Raw genomic sequence first — 8,598 nt, forward strand, 5'->3', positions numbered from 1 at the left:
TAAAATAAAATCATATTTTGCATCGCCAATTCGTACTTTAGGCGAGATTGTCAACAAAGCTTTTTTCTTTTTTTCTAAGTAAACGGAAATAGAAGAATAGATAGATGCATGGAAGGAAGGGAGAGAGAGAGATAGATAGATAGATAAAGCGTTTATTGAAGCTCTAGGGCAAGCCCTCTAAGAGCTGGAGAAAGAGAGAGAGAGAGAGAGAGAGAGGAGAGAGAGAGAGAGAGAGAGAGAGAAAGAGAGAGACTAAGAAATTTCACAGATACGAAGATATGCAAATTATGGCGTGCGTTTATTAGCGAACGATGTATTCACTTTATTATTTATTTTATTACAAAAACATTTTATTGAAACAATAAATTATTATTCTATTAATATAAAGAACTATTCCAAAATGTCGCTCAATACGAGATATAACCGAATTAAAATTCGCACGATAATTTTGAATTTTCTCTTTTCACGAATTTACATATATAGGTGCGTTCTGTTTCATGCACGATGCGCATCATACAACGGAACGCACCTTAAATTACCGCGCGACATCTTCGTTCTTGATTGGCGTAGTCACTTTACGTTAAATCCATAGTGCACCGGCGCGGCGTCCGCGTCGGTCGGAAATAGCACGCGAGCCGCGTTCGCTCTGTATTTTTCCCGTGTTTTTCCCGTTCAGAGCAGAGCCCGTGTAAAAATTACGGTCGGGAGTGTCGAATCGAACGACGGATAATAGCCGGCGAGTTAATTAACCCGTGTGATCGCGATCAATATACTACTCGTAATCGCCGAACAAACGGTGTGGTCGTCTCGCGTTAGAAACTGTGTCATAGCTCGCATAGCGTGTACCGGTTGGAACGTCGGATATTTTAAGGTATATTATTTCGCATCGTTCGAGTCGCATACCAAAGTCGCGGGAACACGAAGGAATAAATCAGGAAGACTAGCATTTAGTAAACAATGTTCGCGGAATAAATGTTAAGTGTGCGACTCGGGTCGTTCGAAGGGCAATGGACGACGAGCGTGTGCGCACCAAAATAAATGCACGGACAGTGATCGTGCGTCGTCCTTTTGTCCACGCTGCGTGTTTTTGTGTGTGCGTAACGTAAGATTATGAACGAAAGTAGGTACGCGCACGGCGCGGCGCGGCGCGGGCACGGTGTAACGGCAGGTTGAGCGGCGAGGTAGGAGGGAGAGGGGTGGGGGGCGGCAGGAGTGGGATCGCCGCGGACGCCGAGCGCTCGGGCAAACTCGGCTGGCCGCCGAAGTCTCACGAAGCGCTCCGAAAGTAAAGCGCGCGGCAGACGGTCTTCGCGCGTCGAGCTCTCCGGTCGCTCCTCTCACGGTCACGCTCTTCTGTCTCCTCTCTGCAGGTTATAATACTACGTGTCGACATTTATCGCGCGTCGAAGGTACGAAGATACAACGACGACGAGCGGTAGCTCCGGGGAGGATCGATCGCACATCCTCGATCGCGCATCCCACGCGCGTTACGTTCCACGCGACGTTCGGCTCGCGCGCGTCCGCGTCACGTCAGGAGGGCGTTCGGGCGATTCTGAGTTCTTGTGTTTCACACCGACACCGCGGTTGCGACGACGGTTGCGAAAACCTATCCTGCGAAGTTCGCGACTTGGGAGAAATTTGGTTCGCGAACAGTGTCTTTCTTCTTTTTTTCTTTGTGAGTGTGCACGAGAGAGAGCTGCGAGCGGCCGCATCATCAGGATGACGACGATCACCACCACCACCATCATCACCGCCGCCGCCACCTGGGCCTGTGTCATCGCCGTGCTGTGTTCATCGATTGTTGAAGGTGTGTGCGCGTGGCATATAGAGTTACATAACTACTCGCACGGTGAAATCCCGTTATGTGAGACGCGGGCATCGTAATTTCGAAGGCGTCGCGTCGCCGGCCGCGCGCGCGATGCTCATTTACCTACAGCGCGGGTATCGCGGATACGCGTGACACTCTCATACGAATATCGTTCGATATATGATGGAACCTCGATTCCGGAAATGGGATTCGTTATAATGAGATTTTACCGTGGTTTTATACATGTCCGTATATTTACTGCGCCGCTTTTCCGGCGCACGTTTCCGGGGAATTCGTTTCGAATCCGGCGCGCCAATAAAACGCGCAACCTCGATCTCGCCGATCGCGGTTTATATCGCTCTGTTAATAGCATCCTATAGTATCACAATATATCGGAACCGAATAAAATATATTTGCCGTGACGATTGCAAGTGGGGGGGGGGGCGGGGGGAAGGAAGAAAAGAGAAAGAAAGAAGAGAGACGTAGCTTTCCGACTCTCTTTGCGACTTTTATGTACCTCGGCGGAGGGCAAACACGTTTAGGCAAATGACGGGGCGCAACTCGCGCTCTCGTATATAACTTTTCCTCTCTCGCGCCGCGACGGACGGTCGTATTTTCGTGTCGCGCGGCGCGGGAAGATATGCGGGAAAGGGAAACTCGTGGGAAAACTCCCTGTGTGTGTGCTTCGGAGTGCAGGAAGAGGCGAGAAAGGCTCGGCTCGGCGGCCGCGGCGGCGCTTGGCTGTTGCAGCGGTGATTCTCCACGCCTACGCGCGCGGCTCCGCGCGGAACACGTAACGACGCCCGTCGACGAAACGAATATAAACGCTGGCGGGAAATGCGCTCTCGGCCTCTCGCCGCCGCCACCGCCGCCGCCGCCGCCGCCGCCGCCGCCGCCGTCGTCGTCGTCGTCGTCGTCATCGTCGGGATTATCCGCTGCGTCGTCCGTCGGTATCCAGCGGAGATCGAGACGAGATTTGGCGTTTCCCCTGGAACGCGCGCTCTCGCTCTCGCTTCGAGCGCGACGAATCCTCGAGGCGCGCGGGTTTAATGGCGCGTGGTGAACGTGACACCGGCAAAATATTTCGCGGGTAATTAATGAACCGGTGTTCGTGAGCGCGCGATGGTCGATTAATAGGACGATATTGATATTAAATATACAAAATTCTCAACGCGCATATAGGACGCGGGGGGAAGGGGGGGGGATTGGGTTGGGAGGAGCGGAGACAATTTGTAGCGCGGTGTAGACATGACGGGTGAAATTACGCGACGTGATTATAATGAATATGAAATTCGATATAGGCGTCAATGTAAATATATATAGCGTCACACGTGTGCATATATGATATGTGCAAGATTCGACGCACACGGATGATTTATCGCGAGATATAAATGTAATGAGTGCTGAATTCGATTAAAATGTGCAGTAGGGTAAATATAATATACGTGCGAGTACCGGGAGGATTTTATTAGTGCAAAAAATATATAAGTACAAAAAAATACGAGACAAACGCAGAAATCGGGCGGTGCAATATGGGTACAGCATTTGCGAAATTTAAGAAACGATCAAAATAGCGCGTGCGATCGTAATGCAAAATTCAAAGGCTAATTGATTATTTAATTTTAAATATAGGATATATTCGAAAAATATTTATGAAAACGCGATATAAGATATTGTTGCTGCGCAACGAATTAATTATTCGCTTTTGAAATAAAACCATTTATTGTGACATCTTATGGTAGCTTAGAACTAATCAATCATTGAACCAGATAACGAAACGTAGTAGGGATTGTGTGGGTGTACACTGGCTTAAAAGTTATATTTAGCACAGACGTGTGCATTTCATCGCTGCATTTGCGCTCGGAGTAACGAGATGATAACAAGCGATAGGGAAGATTGTCATAAATAATTGGGACATTTTTATACAAAGCAAATTGGAAAGTACTTGAAGCAACGAAATTAAGATAAATTTTCCATGATATCTGTGCTATTTTAGTACGATATATCGTTGTTTATTGCAATCTTCTAGCATGGCTGAGACAACTTGATTTTAAAATCCAGCGGAATTATATCAAGAAGTTACTCTATTTCGTTTGTAAACATAATTTTTCTCTGTTGCCGTCTGTAGAAATCAATTTTCCGTAGAAACTTTGTTGCGAAACTCACTGCGAAAGAGTCGACTTTTCCATCACCATATTAAATAACTTTAATAATCGATATATTATCGCAATGTATTTGAACGTATTACATTTCTAGTCGGGTAGGAAGATCGTTGTTCTTTGAACTTGGTTACGAGTCACGGAGATAGATATTACCGCGTAACCCTTTTGTCTCCGACAAATTTGAAATGCTGATTGCTCGTCCTAATGTCATAATGATATGCATTCTACGTCAAATGCATATTGAATAATTAATGAATATTAAAATATTACTTGGATAATCATTAAGATTTTGCTTCTTATCGCTATTACATTGGGAAAATATACGCTTTCTATGTAGGTTTTAGTTATAACGAGAAAAATTAAAGAAAGTTTTTAAAAGCGTGTAGTATTGGAAGAGAGGTTTGAAAAAAAAACTATATTTTTTTTAACCCGGAGAATTTGACAAGGTACGTTTTATTCGCGCGTTTTAACAAGCCCAACAATTTACAGTGATCAAATCAGCGATATGAAAAAAATTTGATATGATGAAAACGGATGTACTGATTGATTTTTGCTTGCTGTATCCGTAAGATTAATATTGGTACGGAAACATAAATGTTTGTTTTTATTTAATTATGATTCGTAGATCTCCATAAAATTCGCGTGCTTCTGCTAATACTGCATTTTATGCGATTCACAATTTTAAAATTTTGTGATTTCTAAAGTTATAACAAATAAAATCATAATACGCTGAATAAATTTGATACGTACGATTTATTTATACCGAATATTTAAATTAATTGGCTGAATTGGAAGCAATTATAATTATTTGGTTTTCATACTTATTAATAATACATTATATTTTTTGCTCAATTTGTTTTGCAAAGTTAAACTAACATTACTAATATCTTATTTATATACACAAAAATTTTCTTAATCAGGAAAATTAAATATTGTAATAAAATATCGATGGTAGAAAATTAATATCATTTAAAAAAATTAAAGAAAAAATAAAATAAATCTTTATGTTTTATTTACATTTGAGAAATGGACTTTGATAAAATTAAATTGATAAAATTAATTTTAGGTAATAATTATCTACGCTTTTTATACAAAAATTTGAAAAGAGACAAATAACAGCCTTCCATCAGATTTTTGTTAAAACGAGGACAGTTTCATATTCGCTAAAGAATTGTGTCATTAATTCTTGTCAGATTCATACTCTTCCTGTATATCATGATGATGTACCTACGTGATTTTAGCTACCCTAGGCTATTTAAATATTTTAATATTGAATTATTTTCAATTAATCGACGTAAAAAATTAGCGAAAACGAGGTGACAGCCGATCATCCGCAGGGAAGCGTCGTTCGGATGAACAATTAATACGGCGATATAATTGAAGAAAATTTCTTGTTACCCGCGAGTAACTTGTCGCAACCTATTAAGGCTTTAGACCGGAACGTTGATTATTTTGCAATTATCGTAGCAGTCTTATTTAAGAGCGAGCACGTTGGAAACTCGTTGCATTATTTCTCGCGGTACGAGATTAATTCTTAACAGGACAATTATTTTCTTGTTATTTCTTCTAAAAGTAGAATAACTTTATAATAGTGCAAAAAGTTGATTTTATTTGCTGTGATCATCATCTTCTTCTGTTAAATATTCCTTACTGTTAAAATTATTGCGAAAAATATAATTTTTTTCTTAAAAAATTAGTTTAAGTATTAAGTAAAAATTTGAGGTTAGATATATAGTGTAAATTAATCCCAATATATCGATAAATTAAAGTTATTTTCAAATTGAATTAATAACACCGTCGTGGACCAACAAATATTTTGTTTACAATTGATGAGTTTGGCACAATTTCAGAAATATTTTGCTTCTCTATTTCTAATTTAATTTCGATTACAATATAAAATATTACAGCCTCGAAGCTTTCTTTTAGTTTTCTCTCTCTCTTCTTTCTCTACCTACTTATATTATTTCTCGTTCACAGTGCTATATAAAGCGACAGGAAACAAGTCCAAAGCAAGTAAAGCAAATTTAATACTAGGCGTTTATCGATTTAAGTTGCGCGACCAACGACCGATACTACCGTTATTTTATTTGCTGCTGCTCGATATGATCCGCGAAGAACCATTTTTATATTGGAATGACTTTACGTATATTACGTTATTTATCTTCAACACAAGAATTTTATTGTTTTTAACGAGTTCCCCTTAAATATTACGAGCTTTTCGTATGTATTGTATTAATTTTGTGATAATCCGTGATATGTTGATCTGCTTGTTAACTTTCGTCGATTTTTAAAGATTGAAATAATGTTAAATAAAAACTCTTGAAATGCAAAATACGATGAAAAAAAAATCCGTTAATATAACTCTGAACGCGAGTAACATACATTCGGAACATTGTCGCCGAGTGTTCGTCTTCGAGTAAACGTGTCGCGCGGCGATCGATACACTCGCGATGTATACATTTCGGTGAAAATGATGTGGCATAAAAGTACCACGCGTATACGTATCAACGTCGCGTGTGCGCCATCGTGAAATGATCTGAAAATACGTTTTGGGAGGGGAAAAGTTTAAGGTCGCATTTACACAAAACTTTTGCCTCTCGCTTAATGCCACTCCAATTGAACTCGTGCTCACCTTGAGCCGCAATGAAAGGTCGATGTAAATCTGACGCAATTGCGAATGCTGGGCGTGGGACGTCAACTGTACTTGCAATAGGATGCAAGGTGCATTCCAAGTAAATTCCTTGATTTAACTCGCATTTCTAGAATAACAACGCGTCTCGGGCGAGACTTACTTACATATTTCATGCAAAGACGAATTCGTCATACGGGAGATGTAATTTCACGAGCGCACTTGTTGCAAGTGACGTCATGTAGTCAAACGGAGAATTATTATGATATGGTCATGCATGTCGTAACCTAATTCTGAAGACGGAGTGAGTCAGACGATCGATGAATGGCAGTTCTTGGTATGCTTTGACTTTGATCATAAATGCAACGTGCTGCATTCTCGGATGTTGACGATAATGTTGTATAGTCGCCGAGTGAGAACTCAATTAGGAATATTCTTTACTTTACAAAATATTTTTAAAGAGCTATTTGTTTAGGATAACGTATAAGAATATGATTATTTAAAAATAAATATAGAATTTTAAATCAAGTTAATTACAATTAACATTTTATCTGGAATGTAGCTGTAAGCTATTTGAAAATTGAAATGCTACGAAAAATAAAACAATTTTATTAAAGTTCTGTAATTAAGTTAAGATATTTGTTATTTATAATTATTTTTTCTTTTTTTTAGCAGAAAGAAATATTCCTTTTAAGACTATAGTTCTGCAGATGCTCTCTACCTGCACATGTAGGTGTGTAAATATAGCCTGCTCGTCTATCGATTCTGAGTTAAGTAATTAGTGGCGAATGACGTGGATGAATTGTACGGAATCTGTGATTTTGTCATTTCCGTTTGGAACTAAAATAATACTATTTGATGAAAGATATCAGAAAAATTCTTTTATTATTGTATGTATTTTTGGGAGTGCAAATAAGAAAACGGATGCACCATTATACACCACATCCATTAGATATTGAATCTGCCCGTAAATATTCCATAAATAACGTTTTTATTTTAAAAATTACAAATCCGTTACTCTTTGATTTTCCAAAATGCCAAAATATCTTTGTTTTGCTAGCATCTATTGAGAAAGAATTTTATCTTTTGCTATGTAAAAATAACATAAAGCGTTAATGGCTGAAAAAAAGCTCACGGTAAAAATTTGTTTGCATTGTTACTCGGTACTCTTTGCAAATCATTACGTCGAGACGTGTATTTACGCGCGAGAGACTATCGGCCACTGCAGTAGTGGTTGCAAAAATATGGCGGAAAGTGAAGGGAGATTTTCGATAGCCGGGTAAAAAATACTCGTTCGGTTGAGGGAGAATATTTATCTATAAACAGTGCAAGAGAGAGGAAGGGACCGCGAAGGAGGAGGGCGGACGGGAAGAAGCGAAAGAGAAAGAGAGGCGGGGGGGAGGGAGAGTGATACAGGAATGATATTGTTCGGGACCAAGAGGAAATGGATGACTGAGGGGTTTAAATTCGATACCTGATACGCCGCGCGGTTGTTGGCAAAACCCCGTACCTCCGGGTGGATAAATACGAAAGAACCCGCAGTGATTCGGCTTCGCCGAGAGAGCGAGCGAATGTATTTGAAAATTTTCTGTCTCCGTTTGGACACATACGATTGCAGCAGCCGAACGCGGTCGAGCTCCAAGTTTGCTTTGTAAACTGAACCGCCACGAAGTTGCAAGGTGAGAGTCGTTTCGAGATTTTGCGGAAAATACATCATTTCACCGGGCGCATTGAGGATTTTCCCGCAGCGGATAAAATATCTGCGGCGAGTCGTTCACAAACTCGAAAAACGCGATACGCGCTGTTAGGTAATCTTATCAGATATTATCGAGGGCAGACGTCGCTGAGGCCACAGAGTACCTACATTTTATCGCTATACTACTCGCTCGTGACATTACACTTGTCATAATAAAACCGGTTACATTAATGTAGCCACGTATTTAGTTTTTTATAGTAAGATTAAAGTTGTCCCAGGCGAAATAGATCAGCTGAATAAACTA

The sequence above is a fragment of the Wasmannia auropunctata genome, unplaced genomic scaffold (genome assembly GCF_000956235.1).
Source record: "Wasmannia auropunctata unplaced genomic scaffold, wasmannia.A_1.0 LD336063.1, whole genome shotgun sequence".
Lineage (NCBI taxonomy): Eukaryota > Metazoa > Arthropoda > Insecta > Hymenoptera > Formicidae > Wasmannia > Wasmannia auropunctata.